Source organism: Mobula hypostoma, chromosome 26 (assembly GCF_963921235.1).
Source record: "Mobula hypostoma chromosome 26, sMobHyp1.1, whole genome shotgun sequence".
Taxonomy (NCBI): Eukaryota; Metazoa; Chordata; class Chondrichthyes; order Myliobatiformes; family Myliobatidae; genus Mobula; species Mobula hypostoma.
The window spans coordinates 39,281,517-39,301,327 of record NC_086122.1 but is presented as its reverse complement, the minus strand read 5'-3'; the positions used below and the strand labels follow the sequence as shown (position 1 = coordinate 39,301,327).

The window sequence follows — 19,811 nt, the reverse complement described above, 5'->3', positions numbered from 1 at the left end:
CTTGCTTTACACCTATGACTGTGTGGATAAGTACAGCTCCAACATCATATACAAGTTTGTTGATGACACCACTGTTGTGGGCTGTATCAAAGGTGGTGAGGAATCAGCATACAGGAGGGAGATTGAAAACTTGACTGAGTGGTGTAATAACAACAACCTCTCACTAAATGTCAATAAGACTAAGGAACTGATTGTACACTTCAGGAGAGGGAAATCAGAGGCCCACGAGCCAGTAATCATTGAAGAATCAGAGGTGGAGAGGTCAGTAAATTTAAATTCCTGGCTGTCACCATCTCAGAGGACCTGTCCTGGACCCATCAGATAAATATAATTGCAAAGAAAGCATAACTGCGCCTCTACTTCCTCAGGAGTCTGTGGAGGTTCAGCAGGTCATCAAAAATTTTGTTAAAGTTCTATAGATGTGTAGTAGAAAGTGTGCTGAGTGTCTGCACTATGGCCTGGTATGGGAATACCAATGCCCTTGTGTGGAGAGTCCCACAAAAGGTAGTGGATTCAGCCCAGTATATCATGGGAAAAGCCCTCCCAACCATTGAGCACATCCACGTGAAATGCTGCCGTAGAAAAGTAGCATCCATCATCAAGGATCCTCCCCACCCAGGCCATGCTTTTTTCTTGCTGCTGCCATCAGGTAGAAGGTACAGGAGCCTCAGGGCTCACACCAACAGTTCAAGGACAGTTTCTATTCTTCAACCATCAGGCTTTTGAACAAAAGGGGATCGCAACACTCATTCTATTTCTGATGTTCCCACAAGTGATGGCCTCACTTTAAGGACTCTTTATCTTGTTATTTCATGCCTTTTTATTTCATGTTATCTTATACTTATTATTTATAGCTACTTATTTATATTTTCATTTGCACAGTTTGTTGTCTATTGATCCTATATACAGTTAATATTCTACAGATTTGCTAAGTATGTCTGCAGGAAAAAGAATCTCAGGGTTGTATATGGTGACATGTATGTACTCTGATAATAAATTTTACTTTGAACTTTGAATTTTTGATCAATTCCTTCATACTTTTTGTATACTCTTGATATTATTGGCTAATGTACTTTCATATTTCATCTTTTCTATATTTATTGCTTTATTAGTTGCCTTCTGTTAGTTTTTAGCTTCCCAGTCCTCTTACTTCCACTAATTTTTGCTATATTGTATGCCCCCTCTCTTGCTTTTATGCTGTCTTTGACTTCTCTTGTCAGCCACGATTGCTTCATCCTACCTTTAGAAGAATTCATCTTTGGGATGTATCTTTCCTGTGCCCTCTGAATTGTCCCCAGAAGCTCCAGTCTTTGCTTTCTGCTGTGATCCCTTCTACTGGCCCCTTCCAATAACTTTGGCCGGCTGCTCTATCATGCCTCTGCAATTCCCTTTACTCCACTGTAATACTGATACATCTGATTTTAGCTTCTCCCACTCAAACTGCAGGGTGAATTCTCTCATATTACCTTAAACTTAAGCTCTCTAATCCTTTACCTTAAGTTCCCTAATCAAATTTTTGCTCTTCTCCTAGTGGGCTCAACCACAAGCTGCTCTAAGAAGCCATCTTGTATGCATTCTACAAGTTCCCTCTTTTGGGATTAGCACCAACCTGCTTTTCCCAAACTTCCTGCATATTGAAATCCCCCATGACTATTGCAATATTGTACTTCTACATGCCTTTTCTATCTTCTGTTGTAATTTATATCCCACATCACGTCTACTTTTTGGTGGCCTGTATATAACTCCCATCAGGGTCTTTTTACCCTTGCAGTTTTCTTAACTCTACCCTTAAGGATTCTACATCTTCTAATTGTATGACACCTCTTTCTAAGGATTTAATTTCATTTTGTACCAACAGAGCCATTCCACCCCCTCTGCCTATCTGCCTGTCCTTTTGATACAATGTGTATCCTTGGATATTAATCTCCCAGCTATGATCTCCTTTTAGCCACAACTCAGAGATGCCCACAATATCACACCTGGCAATCTCTAACTGTGCTGCAAGATTATCTACCTTATCTCATATCCTGTGTGCATTCAAATATAACACCTTCAGTCCTGCATTCATCACCCTTTTTGATTTTGGACCCTCATCCCGCTGACTGCAATTTTGACCTATCATCTGCCTGTCCTTCCTCACAATCACACTACACACTGCATCTACTTGTATACCAATGGCCCCAACCTCAGCCCTATTACTCCGTTTCCCATCCCTCTGCCAAATTAGTTTAAACCCTTCCCAATAGCTCTAGCAAACCTACATGCAAGGATATTGGTCCCCCTCAGGTTCAGGTGTAACTGTACAGGTCCCGCCTTCCCCAGGTGTACCATGGAGAGGCTGTTAAGTGGTTGCATTACCGCCTGGTACGGAGGGGCCACGGCACAGGGTCAGAAAAAGCTGCAGAAAGTTGTAAACTCAGCCAGCTCCTTGATAGGCACTAACCTCCCCGGCATCCAGGACCTCTTCAAAAGGCGATGAGTCAAAAAGGTGGCACCCATTGTTATGTTAACACCCCAACAACAAAGGCACCTTTTACTTTTGTTTAAACAAATTTACTTTCAACATCTCAGTTCAATACATGAAGGCTGCCACCTTTTCATCCCACAATTCCCCTTTTACCTCCAGTGTGTACACGCGTAACAGGAAACGTGTCCGTGTCTACTATGTACTTACAAAGTCCAAATACTTTATACTTTATAGTCCAAATAAACAGAACTCAACAATCTCCCATCCTTGTTTAAGTATATATTATAAATAAATAAATAAAATTAAAGACAATTCAAATGTCCATTAGGATATAAGAATTATTTCTAGCTCTTGATTTTAATACAATTCTTAAGGAACCAAATGCCTTCACTAAGTGCCTTGAACAGTACAAGAGCTGGTGCTCCCTTCTTTATCAGTTGGTCAGATAGTTGTTCCTTTGTAGTTGACCATGGGACATGATGAATTTTCCATGCCTGGATAAGTTCTTTGATGCTGTTTATCTCCAGATGAAGCCTTTTCTTTGTAATTGACTTGGTGGATTTGATGGCACCAGCCAAGGAATAGTTGTCTGTGATACAAGTTATTTGTAGACTGTTCTTCTTTGGGTCACCATGGAAAAGCTCAGAATAGAGTGTGGCCAGATAAACAGCATCGTCAATACCTTCAGACATTGCGAGGGTTTCTCCTGACGGTGTATGGATCCTTTTTGATTGCCACTAGAGAGGTGAAGATCTTCCCTCTTCTCCCATCGGTACAGCTATTGAAACTTCAAGCCTACTTTTTCAGACTGCATTCTGCGCACTGTCTTGTTGGCCTCGTGTAAAGTTTGTACTGCGGCATTTTCTGTGCTGGATGCCAAGTTTCAGGCATCACACATGTCAGGTCTGCTCTGCCTTGCCACCCATAGAATCTGACCTATCTTTGATATAACGTGCTGAGCCTCAGCTTTACTGAGAGGTGCATCCCGTTGTGTGGCACATGAGGACTCCATGCAGATTGTCTGAAGATCCCTGATGTAGCTTTCTTGGTGCAGTTGTACTGTTCTGTCAACAGCAAGGATGTCCATCCCTACATAGCAGAATCTGTCACGTTCCTCGCACCCAGCCTGTTCAGCTGACTTTAGCTGAGGGATAACTGTTGTGGCAAAGTTTTGTGAGCCTCCCCATAGGAAGTCATCTACATGACAGGCAAGTACTCCAATCACATGATATCCTGAGTCTTGCCAGTAAGAAACAACTTGATCCACTTGTGACATCTTTCCAGCTATTTTCAACATTATTTCCTTGACCTCTTTATACCAGTAGATGATGCATCTGCTGGACCATACACACATTTTTGAGTTTCCATAGTGTCTCTTCGCTTCTGGCTTCAGGTGGGGGTTTAATGTAAATGTCACGTGACAGCTCGATTCCCTGTAAGAATGCAGATTTTATGTCCATGCATTGGGGTTGCCAATGCTTTTGACATATCTCTGAGAGAAGTAGTCAGAGAGACTCTGATGCACATGTTGTTGAGTCTCCTTAGAGCTCTTTTCTGTTCAGTTCCTCTAAACTTCTAACCACCAGGCATGCTTTTGGTATAATTCCTGTCTGGGTTTCTTTCAGGGTGCACACCCATCTTGTAGACACTGTCTTTTGGCCAATCTCTCTAGCTTCCTCAACACTCCATTATTTCACCATCTTCTGATTTCATCCTGTTTTGCAGATTCAAACATCACCTCTTTAGTTACTAGGATATCTTCATCTTAATATTTCTCAGATGGTCCAGCCTGCTCTATATTTGATTCAATATGAAGTCTGTCTACTCATGACATATCGACTGACCCTGCAGTGTCAGTGACCGTGACTGGTCTAGGTAATTCAAGTTGTATCAGATTTTGTTTCTCCCAGTGGCTTCGCCTGTCCATCCTAAGACTTCAGCTTTGTATGACATACAAACTTCACAGTGTGTCCTGTTTTAAGGCTGAAACTTCCATGTTGTCTTTACACTTGTGATAATTTCTGTGCAGGCAAGTCTGTTGACTTCCCAACTGCACTTTCTTCTGCACTGTCTGTGGCAGCGTTGAGCAACTCTGTTGGGTCCTTAGCTGCACTCTCCACAACCCTGTCTATGCTATGTGACAGTGTACCAGGTGAGTGCTTTTCATTTTTTGTGTCGTTCTCCATGGAGTTCTGATGTTCTTCAGTTTGTGCTTTATGTAGTCTGGAATGAAGCACTCTCACATATCTGCCTCCATGTCTTATGAATACCACAACTCCGTCCTGACCAACTTTCCTCGGGGTCTTTTTGTATTTATAATACTACCAGCACTGAAACGTGTGAACTCATCAATGATGTGGAGATGCCATACTCCTTTCTACAGTTCATGTAGGCCTACGGTTACTGTTTCATTGTATTCAGATGCTAGTGGCAGACCAACCACAGGCTTTTCCAAACTTTTGACATGTCTGACAGCTTTCAATTATCTCCTTTAGAATGGGAAAAAAATCTGCATCTTTGCTTGCTGAACTCTTGAGCAGTTTCTGAAATGTATCAATTGAAGCATGTCCAAACTGCTTGTGAAGTTTGAGCAACACCTTGCATTTCCCTCCTATGGTCATGGTTTGTGTGACAGTTAGTACTTTATTTTCACACTTATTCATGGTAATGTCTTTATCTAGAATATTCACACAATAATGTCCAGAGCTGGTGAGCTTAAAAGACACTGGCTGTTAAACATAGTTTCTTAGTCATTCTCCAGATCCAGTATTGCTCCTGCTTTCTTTCGTGAAGTTTTACTCAAGTGCAATGGAATGTTCACTGGTACCATCTTCATTTCAATGTAACAATTTGTCTGCCCTATTTTTGCAGGAATTTTCACTCTTTTAGTGGAATGTACAATCTTTCCATCTGTAAATTTGAATGCTTTGTTACTAGGTATCTGTGTTCACCAGTCTCTGCCTTTCATTCTAGTTTAGTTCAATTACATAACTTTCAAGCTAATTTTCTCCACAAACTGTGTGTGTACGTTCTCTATCAATAACAGCAGATCCTGGAGATTCCACGATCAAAATCTCTGCCTCAGATGTCTCTGTGTTAAGTGATTCCTTCGCAAACAATGTGATACGGCACTCTCCTACATCTTCAGATTTGTTATTTTCTTTAGTTAGCCTAACTTGTTCAGTTCTGTAAGGACAGTTTCTTGCCCAGTGGTAAATACTTTGACATACCACACATTTCGATCTCCTACTGTTCTTGTTTATTGGACTTGTGCCAGGTAATGCTACCATTGTCTGGTCACTGTGTTATCTATGCTTGCTATACTCTTGTTTCTGCTCAGTTAAGTATGCTGCTTCCTGACTCAAACTAATTCCGACTCTTGTCTTATTTTCTCCAAAAATCTTCTTCAGTGCTGATTTCATAGATGCAAATATAAGTTCTGTACATGCAGTTAACACTAGCTGTCTGTCCTTTACATCTAGACATGCAGTACCCAAAAATTTAAAAGCTAATAGGAGTGTCAGGAAGTTCTATTTTGTATCTATGAATGCGACTGTACTTTTGTTCAAAATCAATAATCTAATCAGCCATATTTTTAGAATTCAGCCCAAGTCCAAAAGGAGTTCAATTTCTGTGTGTCACCAACAAGGAGGCACGACATGAGGCTTGCCGTCGGAAAGTCTAAGTACTGGGAGGGAGAGGCTGACATATTCAGCTCTCCTTTTTGCAAGACTGCTAGGCCCCGGTGGAAGCTGAAAGTGAGAATGACAGACATTATCCACTACACTACCATACTAGATGCATCACAACAACCATTTTGACTCCAGGCTGAACTACAGAGCACGGGAGGAGATCTGGCTCCTGCATATATATAGCACGCAGTCCCACTAGCATGTAGACATGCCCTGGTGCTTGTGAACCAGATCCCCAGCTATGGGTAAATAGCCCCACTGCTTTGTGGGCAGCCTCGGGAGAGACAAAGGCTACGGAAGTAAACCCAGACAGCAAATCCGGAGTGGAGCCCCTAAGTCGGCTAGATGTCATTGAACATCCTTCCAGCAGCTCCTGCAGGCAAGCTGGTGCCAAACGTATTGCTTCATAAGCTTTACTTTGGATTACACTGGTGAGGCCGAGAGGGGGATCGTGACGACTGGGTATCTCAGGATCTCCATACCTTCCACCCAGGCTTGTGATGATGATCGTCATCACCCATTGTCCATTGAGGCAGACGGATGCCAACCAACCATTTTTAGAATTGTCTCTGTAAATTTTGTCAAAATTTGAATATGCCTTATACATACAATCTTTTCCTCCCTTCAAAGAAACAGAGTCAAGTATATTTATTAGCGTATTCATACAGTCATCTTTGTTCAAGTCTTCCACTGAAAGTCTTTCACGGTCTCTCTCGCTGTTCCCGAAAGCAACAACACAACAGCCAAGGCCTGCCTTGTCTTCCCCGGTTCCGTAACAAAAGTCTATATTCCAATTTCATTTTTTCAGCTTTCATAAGGCTTGCTCTCGTCAAATGCTGACGGGATCCTATAATTGGAAACTATCCTCTGCTACCACTGTTAATGCCCAAACAACAAAGACACATTTTTCTTTTGTTTAAACAATTTTACTTTCAACAATTCCATTCAATAGACGAAGACCACCACCTTTTCATCCCACAATTTCCCGTTTTCCTCTGACGAGCATGCGCATAACAAGGAATATGTGCGCGTCTACTAAATACTTACATAGTCCAAATGAACAGAACTCAACAATTAAGGATCCTGTCACCCATGACTGGCCCTTTTCCCATTTATACCATCAAGGAGGAAGTACAGGAGCCTAAAAACACACACCCAAGATTGAGGAACTGATTTTTTTCCCCTCCAGCATTAGAGTACTGAAAGGGCAATTAACCCATGAACTCTAGCTCCATATTTTCCCTCTCCTTTTGTACTACCTACTTAATTTACTTTTTAAATATGTAATTACTGTAATTTATCATTTTTATTTTGGATTGCAACTAATACTGCTGCAATACAACAAATTTCACAACACTATAGAATGTGTCTGATTGTCACAGAGATTTATTCATTAGCTCCATTCCCTGAGATTTCTCTGTATCTTCTGATTAGATACCACATAATTCTGACCTCAGGAGCAACTTTTATAGATAATTTATCTTATTATGTGACAATACTTTCCTTTTCTGTCCTGCTGGTAGTTTTCCACACCGGTTTTGTCTATGTTTAGAGCTCTGCTTTAACCATAGAATTCAGTCAAGTCATCTGTGAAACCTGTAGACAGTTTTTATTGTGAACTTTCAGTGACATCACTCAATTAGGTTCAGACAAATTATAAGGTGAGGCCTGAAATTACAACCACTGGTTTAGAATGATTGACCTAATGAAATTCATGATCAAAAATAAACTTCTCTTCTAGAGTTTCAATGTGGAAGTATAGCTATCATTTTAGGGCACCTTCTGTTCCAGAATATAATTATTAATTTGGATTATAGTAAGTATTAAATAGCAGCTGACCTAAGGAGACTATTCAACACCATCGTGAATATCTAAGGTGTCATCTATTCTTTACCATGAGATCAATGATGTCTTGTTTGCTCTCCAATTCTGCTGTGTTCGGAGCCCATAGAAGACCAGCAGGCTTTGCTGTATGTGGGGCTGGAGATGGTTGATAGCTGATTTGCAAAGTGTTAATGGGTCAACTCTGAGAGACATTGACTATTTCAACAGAATGGTCATTTTAACAAAACTGACCATACAATTAGAATTGTAAATTTCTAGTTCACACTGTGTGTTTTCTAAAGACCATACTAAAGTGTATTGAGTATTAGAACTTCAACATATTGAAAGTCCAGAGGCAGGAGATCCATGGAAACTTGGCTGCACGGCTTCAGAATTAGCTAGCCCACAGAAGATGGAGTGATAGTTCATGGATTGTATTCTGCCTGGAGGTCAGTGACCAGTGTGTTCCATAGGAATCAGTTCTGGGTCCCCTGCTCTTTGTGATATTTATAAAGGTTTTGGATGAGGAAGTGGAGAGGTTAGTTTGTAAATTTGCAGATTGCATGAAAGTTGGTGGTATTGTTGATGGTGTGGAAGGTTGTTATAGGTTACAAATGGATGAGAGGAGAAGGGGCAGATGGTGTTCAATGCAGAAAAATGTGGAGATAGACTCTGAAAATCTGAATTTGAAGGGCTTTTCTCTTTGGTGTGACAGAGGATGATGTGCTTCTTGATTGAGGTGCATAAGATTATGAGGGGCACAGAAAGAGTGGATAGCCTGCAGCCTTTCCCCAGGGCAACAGTGGCCAATAACAGCAGATATTGTTTAAGGTGAGTGCAGGACAGTTTAGAGGAGATGTCAAAGGTAGGTTTTATATTCACTTATGGGGCATGGGAGTTGTTGGCAAGGATAGAAATTAGTTATCATGAATAAAGTTTATTTTGATTTAAAAAAATAAAAGTTATTGCCCATCCCTACTCTCCCAAGAGGGGGTGGCGGTGATCTGCTCCCCTGAATCAGGCCAGTCTTTCTGGTGAATAAATTCTTACTGTACTGTTGGGTTCTGATCTCCAGGATTTCGGATAGAAGGATCAGAAATACACTCCCGGGTTAGGAATGAGTGCACCCTGGGTAGAACGTTTCCATGCCTCTGTCCTTCTGGTGGTGGAAGCCACACATTTGGGAGATACTGTTGGAATGTCAAGTGTGATTAACCACAAAGCATTATGTAAATATTGCACATGTGGCTACAATGCACCAATGTGGTACACTCCTGATTCATGCCTTATACTTGATTGATACTTTGTGGTGTCAGGAATGTGTCACTCAGTAAGAATTCCCAACCTTTGACCTACAGAAGAAATAGAAAGAGGAGTAGGCCATTCAGTAAGATCACATCCAATAGTATATAGAACATTACAGGTTCAGAACAGGCCCTTCAATCCACACTGTTTTGCTTACAAAACTAAGCCAATGAAGAGCCATGAGATTACTACTCTTTTTGGAGGAAAATCTGCTCCAGAAAGAGCAGTAATCTTTTACTGTTAGCCTTTTGTATGCTGCTCATGTTGCCTTTAACCTCTTATTAACCATGGTTGAACCATATTTTCTTTTGGGATTTGAGCCTTAAAGTGGTTTTGATTTGTTGAAAATTGCATATGATTCTTTAAATGTTAACCGTTGTTCAGCTTCTACTGTAGCTCCCAATCTAGTTTGCCAATCTGCCACTGCCCACTCACACTATCATTTCTTCTGTTTAGGTCTGCTCTTATAACCACTCGATTTAGCTGCTTGGTCCAGTTCAGTTTTTAGACTTAGATTTTTTTAGATTATGAGAACACTCAGTCCTCGTTTATTGTCATTTAGAAATGCATGCATGCATTAAGAAATGATACAATGTTCCTCCAGAGTGACATCACAGAAAAACAGGACAAACCAAAGACTAACACTGACAGAACCACATAATTATAACATATAGTTACAGCAGTGCAAAGCAATACCATAATTTGATAAAGAACAGACCATGGGCATGGTAAAAAAAAGTCTCAAAGTCCCAAGTCGATCGACTCCCGAGTCCCCGATAGCAGGCGGCAAAGGGAGAAACTCCCTGCCATAAACCTCCAGGTGCCGACAACTGCCGATGCATTGGAAGCACCCGACAACAGCCGACACTGAGTCCGTCCGTCCGTCCGAAAACTTCGAGCCTCCGACCAGCCCCTCTGATACAGCCTCCCGAGCGCCATCCTCTGCCGAGCACCTTCGACCTTGCCCTGGCCGCCGAAACAAGCAAAGCCGAGAATTCGGGGCCTTCAGCTCTGGAGATTCCAGACCACACAGTAACAGCGGCAGCGAAGCGGGCATTTCAGAAGTTTTCCAGATGTTCCTCTGTACTCTCACATCTGTCTCCATCAAATCAGAATTGTGCACGGTCCCCTACTTGACAAATAACAGACATCACCACCGAAGTGGCCACGCGCGCTTCTCTGGTCCCAAGAACTTTGATGGTAAAGAAACTCAGTGACGCTGATCCCACTAAGTATCAATGAGTCAGAATCTGGTTTATTATCACTGGCATATGTTGTGAAGTACAATGTTTTGCATCAGCAGTACATTGCAGAAAGAGAACAAAGTTGAGAGCTAATATTCGTGGGTTCATGGACCATTCAGAAATCTGATGGCAGTAGGGAAGAAGTTGTTCCTGAAACACTGAGCGTGTGTCTTCAGGCTCCTGCACCTCCTGTCTGATAGAAGTAACAAGAAGAGGGCAAGTCCTGGATGCTGGGGTCCTTAATGATGATGTTGCCTTTCAGAGGCATCGCCTTTTGAAGATTTCCTCGATAGTGGGAGACTAGTGCCCATGATGGAGCTAGCTGAATTTACAACCCTCTGCAGATTTTTCCAAACCTGTCCATTGGCCCCTCCACATCAAATGACGATGCAATCAGTTAGAATGTTCTCCACGATACATCTGTTGAAATTTGATAGATTTATGGTGGAAGGTGAAGGGTAGATATTTATACCATCTCCTGTTGGATGTAACTATTCTCAGATACTTGTGAAACATGGTGTTACTTGCTCCTTATCGACATGACTGTGAGTTTTCCTTGCAAAACTTAAATGACCGGTGGCGTGTTTCCAAGGCTCTCTGGTGCCATACTTGGACAAACACAACACCTTCCTCAACTCTCCACATCTCACATTTATTGTCAGAGAAAACTCACCATACTCTTCACTTCCGAACTGGATGAACAGGGATGCAGATTGTCTTCCCTGCTACCTGGAATCTGTCCATCAGCCTAATAGAACAGCACAACTAAGAACTCCATTTAAACATTTACAGAAAGTAATTAACACCATAGCTGTCACAATGTAAGATAGGACAAGTACAAACAAATTATGTGACATGAGATTAGATGTTAAGAACTTGTACCAACAGTAATAAAATACAACACTCTGCTGTGGCCTTTATACTTTAATGATCTTTCAGAATTTAACTCGCAGCTTCCATATAATCACTGTTACTCAGTTCTAATAGTCCGTGAGCCAGGACCCCAAATTTGGGCCACCAGTACCATCTGGGGGGAATAATTCTTATAGTGATTTTTGGCAAGGTATCCACCCCTTGTGCTAGAAAATATGTGATAGCATTGCAGCGGTGGTACCTTCCTGTGTGTTGTGTTCGAAACTGAAAGATCTCTACGGGGGGAAGAGACTGGTCATGAGTTGCAAGGTATCACAGGCACACAGATGGTGAGTAATATTCACCACCAATCTGAAAACTTCTGGCTGATCCATGATTTCTTTAAGTTGGAAGTTATAATGCATGTGACAAGTGTCTGACACAAATCAAACCCTTTATGATTGTCCATTACATACCCAGAATTCATGGCCACACGCTTAAACCTATGCATCCCAGTATTATTTAACATGCACCTAAAAACATGGCATCACACTATTCATAACTGCACAGCTATCCCACGACATCCCAGCTTTCATAACCACACAGCTAAACTCATGGCTTCCCAGTATTCATGACCACACAGCTGAACTGATAACATCCCAGATTTCATGACCAGGCACTTAAACCCATAACATCCCAGTAATCATAGCTATGCACCAAAACTCATGAATCGCAGTATACATGGTTGCATACTTAAATCCGTGACATCCCAGTATTCATGACCACACACCTAAATCCATGGCATCCCAGCATGCATGACCAGACACCTAAACACTTCAAGGTTCCCTGCAAATCAGCAGGTAAACTTTGCCATTTCTTTAGCGTCACAGGGTCCAGATCTTGGAACCGGTGAATAGCATTGTAAAATCTACTCTTACAGGTGCTGCCAGGCTTCTTGGAAGCAGATCATCACCATCTTCTCACAGATGGGCCCAAATTGCCATCAATTATTCCAAGAAACAATAATTAAAGGACAGTGAATGGAGTTTTACTGTACACCCAAGCATGGCTTTCCACTTGTTACACAGCAAAATGAAATTCAAGCAACATTACTTTTCTGCTGATTATATGAACTTTTGTTTACATGGCATAATCACTGTTGATTGAATTTCTGCAAACAACAATCTCTCATTGTTTTACACTCTCTCTCTGTGTACTTTGCTTTATGCAGGGAGTTGCTACTATGTGTAAACTATTTTATATGACAGCTTGATTGCTTTTGTAATAAAGATGTATTAACAGCAAGAAAAATCAACACTGGCCGCTCAAACTTTGTTTCCCTGATTACCATAATATACAGCATATTATTTGCAAGGGTCCTACATAATGTGTCCACCATGAGGTGGTCAATGTGTTACACCTTGTAGACTGAAGATAAAGATTTGTGGTGTGGTTCAGATGGTAATGCACTCATCTTTGAGTCAGAAGATTGTAGATACAAATCTTGACCTGGAAATTTAACTGCAGAAATCTGGATTGATTATCTAGTCAGCATTGACTGAGTTTTGCAGAATAGTTGGATTATCCTGTAAAATATATCAAGAAGTTCTAATAAATCACAGAATACTATTTTTTAAAAAGAGTAAATGAATTGCCCCAAAGTCCTATCCATTACTTTTTCCTGAATTTACAGAAAACAGCGCACAGTCAGTATACCATGGTTGCTTATGGGACCTTGCTGTAGGCAAATTGTTTTCCTTCATTGCCTATGACTCCAGTTCAATAATAATTCATGAAGTGTAAAATGTGATCAGGTAGCATCAGGTCAGAAAACTTGTCTGATATTAAAGCTTGATTTTCTTTTGCAGATCATTTCCAATTGCCCCAATTCTTGGATAATGATTCACAAATTCCATAAGCTCTGGAAATCAATACAAAGAGTCACATTTACAAACAATTAATTTTTATTGCAATTCATTCTAAATCAGGGGTTCCCACCCTGCCATCCACAGACTCCTCGATTAATAGTAGGAATCCATGGCATAAAAAAGGCTAGGAACCCATGTTCTGCTCTAAAACTAAAACTGTTTTGCACTTACTGTATATAACAAATTTCTTACTCTTTTGACAATGCCTCAAACTTTTGAAATCTATACACTTCTGTTGGAAATATGACCACAACATGGTGAGGATAGGAATATCTGCTGTTTAATTATATGCCAAAGAAAAATTGGCAGCCTTTGTGATTAATGAATGAGCAATATTTGTAGTTTTCTATAAAGATGTATTTAATTCATAGAACTACTTTATTAATTATCTCTTTTTATTGCTACAAACAAATTTATCAAGCAGTATGAAACCCACACCCAATAACATATTTCAACTTCTGTGCAAATTAATTGAACAAGGGAATACTGGTGGAGGGCAAGAGTTCATGCCAGAAACGCAATTCTCTTCTCGGAATTCAGTCATTGACAATGGCAAGATAATTGGTGAAAAAATGAATGATAAAAAATTATGTTTAATAATATTTAGCATATTATGATTTAAATATTGTAAAAACAAGAGATTCCGCAAATTATGGCAATCCAGAGCAACACACAGAAAATGATGGAAGAATTCAGCAACAGGAGAAAATCTGCAGATGCTGGAAATCAAAGCAACACGCACAAAATGCTGGGGGATTTCAGCAGGTCAGACAGCACCTATGGAGGGGAGTAAAGAGTTGAGGTTTCAGGCCAACACCCTTCATCAGGACTAGACAGGAAGGGGAAAGAAGCCAGAGCCACTACAAATAGAGTAAATAAATATTGTAAGCAGTAAGCAAAAAAAAAGTCAAACCCATTGATAGGGCAGGTTATCAGTAATAGCACAAAGGATGTCAGCTTCTGGTATCTCTCCCCAGTCCCTCTGTTTCATGAGTGAGAAATCCAGGTTACTTACAGTGAACACAATGAGCTTGTCAATATGTAGAGCCCAATTGCTCCTTAACCTTCTAAATTGGCCTGTATTTATAAACTGCATTAGCTCACCATTACAGTCGCCCCTCAGGCTAATGGAATGTTTGACATTCAGTCTTATTATTCAAACCATTGCCAGGCCACATCTGGAGAACTGTGCAAAATTCTGAGCACCATGTCTCAGACAAATTGAAGGGCCTTGCTCAGAATGTCTCCAGGGAGTGAATGGTTAAATTATGTCACATAATCTCGGTTTATGTTTACCAGAATTTAGGGGATTTATGGATGGCTTCACCTTGGCAGGTGGTGGAACCTGAGACAAGGTGTGGAACTCTCACACAAGTCACAGGAGTGCTGGCTCAGTTAATCATTTTTGAACTGAGATTGATAAGTTTTTATTTTGTTGGCCAATGACGTGGCAATTAAAATCAATATTGCAATAAAAGACAGAACTGGAGGAGCACAAGAACATTAGAGGTGGGCTAGAGAAGGTTTCATACGATGTGAGGAGGATGGGAGGATGGGAGAAATAGAATTATTTGAAAGCAAAGTTGGGAATTTTAAAAGTAAGTTTGTTGTTGGTCTGGAAGTCATTGTGGATTGATCAACTTACACAAAATTCTCAGACAACATGATTATCTGACAAAGGAAAGCATTTTAATAGTGTTGTAAAGATATAAATGGATATTGTTATTCTTGTATTGACAACAAGGAGTTTAAGGCTTACCTTGTAAATTAACTTCGTGGGGTGGTATGTTGGAATTACAGTAAGCCAGATCTGCATAGTTTTGATCTTTGCTCGTGGACTTTGTTTTGTGTATGCAATAAATTCAACGGAAAGGTTACGGGTGCTCAAAGGCATTTTTTTCTTCTTTCTCACTTATAGCAGAAAAGTTAGGCTAGAGAACAGATCCCCAGATCAAACAACTCTCCTCCCAACAGTCTCCACCTCACATTTTAGGCTTCGTCATCTCTGTAACGTTCCCCACTGCTACAACCCATTGAAACACATAAAATGCTGCCTGACCTGCTGAGTTCCTCCAGCATTTTGAATGGGTTACTCTGGATTTCCAACATCTGCAGAATCGCTTGTGTTTATGACCCATTGAGATCTGGCAGCTGTTCATATTGTGGTGTCCCTTTAAACCAGGGGATCCCAACCCGGGTGTCCCCAGACCCTTTGGATAATGGTAAGGGTCCATGGCATAAAATAGGTTGGCAACCCGTGCTTTAAACCCTGAAACAGGGCAATATGCTGAGTAACAAGACAATCTACATTGCCTCTGTAACTGTGTCAAAGCTCCTCTGTCTGAGCTTATCAGTGTCTGAAAGCCTTATCTTTGCGCTGTTACCTCCAGACATGAATAACCTACCACTCCTCTGGGCATTCTCTCGGCTTTCACCAAGTATAAATTTAAAATCAGTTCAGCCCCATTTACCCATCTCTCTCTCTGTACTTTTCATCAAGGACATCTTCATTAAGTATTACTAATTACAAATTAAATAATGCAAAACAAAGGAATAATGATCATGGTCTGATGGAGGAGGAGAAGAAGCTGTTTCAGAATTGTTGAGTGTGGGTTTTTAGGCTTTTATACCTCCAACCATTGGTAGCAATGAGAAGAGGACCATCGCCAAGGACCAGCACTATCTGGGACAGGTCCTCTTCTCATTGCTACCAAGGGTTAGAGGTATAAAAGCCTAAAAACCCACACTCAGCAATTCTGACCACACACATCAAAGTTGCTGGTGGACGCAGCAGGCCAGGCAGCATCTGTAGGAAGAGGTAGAGTTGACATTTCGGTCCAAGACTCTTCGCCATGACAAAGGGTCTCGGCTCGAAATGTCGAATGTAATTCTTCCTAGAGATGCTGCCTGGCCTGCTGCGTCCACCTGCAACTTTGATGTGTGTGGCTTGAATTTCCAGCATCTGCAGAATTCCTCGTGTTTACTCAACAATTCTGAAACAGCTTCTCCCCTCCGCCATCAGACTTCTGAATGGTCCATTAACCCATGATCATTATTCCTTTGTTTTGCATTATTTAATTTGTAATTAATAATTATAAACTAAATAATTAATAATTACAACCTTTGTTCCTTAAGGTTGTTATAGCTGGGAGTGGCAATGGGAACATTACTCTGAGTGAAGAAGTTCTCACTTATGTTCCCTTTAAACATTTCACTTTTTACCTTTAACCCATGACTTCTAGTTCGTTTCTTACCCAACCTTATTGGAAAAAGCCTGCTTGCATTTACCCTAGCTATACGCCTCATAATTTTGTATACCTTTATCAAATGTCCTCTCAATCTTCCGTGCTCTAAGGAATAAAGTTCTAACGTATTCAACCTTTTCCTAAAACTCAGGTCCTCATCTCCTGGCAACATCCTTGTAAATTTTCTCTACATTCTTTTGGTCTTATTGACATGGTTCCTGTAGGTAGGTGACTAGAACTGCACACAGTATTCCAGGTTCTGCCTCACCAATGTCCGAGACAATTTTAACATGACAGGAGTTAGTGCGTCCTTAAAAGTGAATCTGCATGGGTCTAGAGTGGAATTCCATTCTTATTGAAGCAAGACAGACTACATAAAACATTTCTGAGTAAGACAGCACAACAGTGACACCTAATGTTTCATTCACTGATTTAATTATATTTGCGATCAATAAAAATTCTATAGCGATTTCCCTTGCCTTATGGTATAACTTGGATTTGTTATCATTGTCACATGTATTCAGGTACAGTGAAAAACATATCTTGTATACCAATTATACAGATCAATTCTTTACCATAGTGCATTAAGGTGGCGCAATATGGAACAAGAACAGAATGCACAAGAAGATACTACAGTCACTGAGAAAATGTAGTGCAGGTACACAACAAGTTAGGTTGCAAAGTCACATTGATGTTGATTATTCTATCATAGCAAGTGTTGTGTATTTAATATTTCATTAACATTTGCTTAAAGCTGTAAATATATTGTTTGATTAAGCATTTAAATAATTCATTATAGATTATACTGTATGTGACTGGCACACAGCATCATGCCACCATGTCATACATGGGCGCCTCACTTAAAGTAAAAACAAAACTACTTACTTGCACCTCCTGGCTCCCTTGTTTTCCTTTCAACTTGTTTTTATGTTTTGGAATAATAAAACATACAGTAACTGAGGCGTTGAGGATGAGATTGGAAAGCTCAAACCTAACAAGGGTAAGATAGTGATAAATGAAGATGCCACACCCAAGTTTTGCAAAGCCTATCTGGTTTATTATACCATTCATGATAAAGTAGCTGGGTCTTAAACCTACAATCTTCCTACTCAAAGGAAAGAATGTCATCTGCTGAGCTGTTGCTGCAGAAGTGGTATGACTGATTGCTTTTAACAATTATTTTGATGAACAATAAGCTTTTATTTTGACCACACCTAGGTGTAAATAAGATTGAAAGAATGCTGAGAAGACTTACAAGGATGTTGCCGGGACTTGAGGACCTGAGTTATAGGGAAAGGTTGCGTAGGTTAGGATATTATTCCCGAGAATGGAGAAGATTGAGAGGAGATTTGATAGAGGTATATAAAATTATGTTGGGTATAGAGAGGGTAAATGCTAGCAAGCTTTTTCCACTGAGATTGGGTGAGACTAGGACTAGAGATCATGGGTTAAGGGTGAAGTGTAAAATGTTAAAGGAAAACATGAGGGGACTTTCTTCACACAGGGTGATGAGAGTGTGGAATGAGCTGCCAGTGCAAGTGGTGGATCTGGGGTCAACATCAACTTCTAAGAGAAATTTGGATAGGTACATGGATGGGATGGGTATGGAAGACTATGGTCCAGGTGCAGCTCAACGAGACTAAGCAGATTACAGGTTCGGTATGAACTAGATGGGCTGAAGGGCCTGTTTCTCTGCTGTAGTGCTCTATGATTCTATGATCCTGAATTGCATTTGCCTTCCTCACTATCAGCTCAATTTGCAAGTTAACCTTTACAGAATCCAGCACAAGGACTCCAAAGTCCCTTTGCACTACCAGTCTCTGAATTCACTCCCCTTATAGAAAATAATATTTGACTTTATTCCATCTATATGGCCAGACTGTAATTGTTTTCTTAGGACCATAGAAATATGGACCGCTACAGCACAGAAATAAACCCTTCAGCCCATCTATTTTGTGCCTGCTAGGTCTTCTGCGTAATCTTATCTACCTGGGCCAGGAGCTTAGCACTTCATACTGCTGTCATTCATGTACATATCCAAGCTTCTCTTAAATATTACATTTGAACTCACATCTCCAACTTCTGCCGGCAACTTGTTCCACACTTGCACCACTTCTAAGTTCCCCCTTCGGTTCCTATTAAATATTTCATATTTCATCCTACACCTACAGTATGATCCCTTATTCTAGTCTCACCCAAAAACATTTACCCTGTCTACACCCCTCATAATTTTGTGTAATGCACTGAAAGGTTTCACTGCTAATGTAATGACCTCTGTGTAATACTTGATTGGGCTGAAGGCAGTCTTCCCCTAGATTAAGCTGCTAGCCAAACCTGCGGGTTACAATTGTAAGCCTCTTTCAGATCTCTCCTGATTCTCCAGTGAATAAAGCCCGAACCTATTCAATCTTTCCCTATAATTTAGCTCCTCTAGTTCCGGCAACATCTTGTAAAATAAAATTGAAAGAGTGCAGCGAAAAATTCATTTGCACTCTTTCAATCTTCTTAATGACTTCTCTGTAACCAGATCTACACAAAATATTCCAAATTTAGCTTCACTATGTTGTGCACAATTTCAACATAACATTCCAACACCTTTACTCAATGCCTTGAGTGGTCTGCTGTGCGTTACCAGTGTTTACCTACAGAGAGAACAGCTTTCCAGTTTCTGGACTTTCTAAGTACAAACATCCAAAGAGATTAATGCGTGAGCATATAAAATGGCACAGAAGATATCTGCTCCACCTAGCTGCCCAACTTTCAGTGGTAAAAATACTGTGACCAAGCAAGCCTTCTATACATATTTCATGATATTCCACAATGTTTGAACGTTCCCAAGCTCATCAAAGGAAGACATTTCTGATGTCCACATGCACAACTCCAATTGAAGAGAGAAACTTTGAAGTGACAAAGTGGTTAAAAGGGAGAACAGTTTTCTGCTTTAGTTGAAACATTCTAAAAGTTCAGATGTTCAATCTGGTCAGAGGTAGAATCTGAAAGTGCTAAACTCATGTGTGGTAGTTCACAATAATACACCGGGTGCCAAGGTCAGGAACATCTCAGATTGAGTCCAAAGCATTCTTAAATGCAGGCAGACATCATGGTCCATGTCGGTATCAATGATGTGGGTGGGGAGGGTGACAAGGTCCTGCAGAGTGAGCTTAGAAAGTTAGATGCTAAGTTAAAGGAGAGGACCCCCAGCTTTGTGGTCTCAGGATTCCTACCTGAGACACATGCTAGTGAGGCCAAAAATA

The 19,811-nt window shown here is 40.6% G+C and overlaps 1 long non-coding RNA gene across 1 annotated transcript in view; it reads right to left on the bottom strand.

The window, feature by feature from the left end:
* The window catches only part of LOC134338082 (uncharacterized), a 100,294-nt gene extending 82,820 nt beyond the window's left edge, over window positions 1–17,474 (bottom strand). Inside the window, exon 1 of the long non-coding RNA XR_010016134.1 lies at window positions 17,443–17,474. This is a non-coding gene — a long non-coding RNA (uncharacterized LOC134338082). The remainder of the gene's footprint in view (window positions 1–17,442) is intronic.
* Between the last annotated feature and the right edge of the window lie 2,337 nt (window positions 17,475–19,811).